The sequence below is a fragment of the Calidris pugnax genome, unplaced genomic scaffold, assembly GCF_001431845.1.
Source record: "Calidris pugnax isolate Ruff unplaced genomic scaffold, ASM143184v1 scaffold153, whole genome shotgun sequence".
Lineage (NCBI taxonomy): Eukaryota > Metazoa > Chordata > Aves > Charadriiformes > Scolopacidae > Calidris > Calidris pugnax.
Genome location: NW_015090999.1, coordinates 8,754,620 through 8,755,406, shown reverse-complemented (window position 1 = coordinate 8,755,406; position 787 = coordinate 8,754,620).

The following is a 787-nucleotide window of genomic DNA, read 5'->3' as shown; positions in this document are numbered from 1 at the left end:
ATAAAAGTAATAGAGTAAAGACACAACCAAGGAGAAAGCTCAGCAAACATACATGGACAGGTAGATTATTCAGTGAGACATTTTAGGATCCACACGTGGTTGCAGTTTGTAACCTTTTTTTTTTTTTTTGTGCATTAAAAAAAATATTTTCAATCGTCTTTCTTCTTTTTTTTTTTTTCCTCTTTTTTTTTTTTCTTTCTTCTTTTAAGTCTAAATACAAGAACGTGACAAGAATGTTTGTGTTTTCGGTGAAAACAGGCAGTTAAACTGTGAAATTACACCATCCACAAAAGATTCTACCAGAAGCTAGTCTATTTAGTGCTCAGTTTCAAAATGCATAGAATGTTTGCGCTGCAAACAATGATACACAAAATAATAATAATAATAATAATAATTATAATAAAATAAATAGATAAATTAATAGATAAATAAATAGATAAATAAATAAATAAATAAATAAATAATATCGAGACTTTATCACGGATCTTTCTATGCCTTCTTTTCCCTTTTTTTTTTTTTTTTTTTTTTAGCAGGGAAATGCTTAAAAAAAACCCCAACTATGAATCAAATGTGATGATAATGCAACTTGACAGTAGCAGTTCTGGTGTCAGGGCTGGACGGTGCCTGCCTTCTGCCATTCCCTCAGTGAGGCTGCAGTGCAAAGGGGGAAATGGTGAGGGCATGACTGGGTGCCATCCCACAGCCCAGCCTCTGAAGCTCCTGGCACTGGGAAGACAGGTCTCCCTGGAAATCCTTGGTTTCCACTGGCTATGGCTTGGGGCCCAGG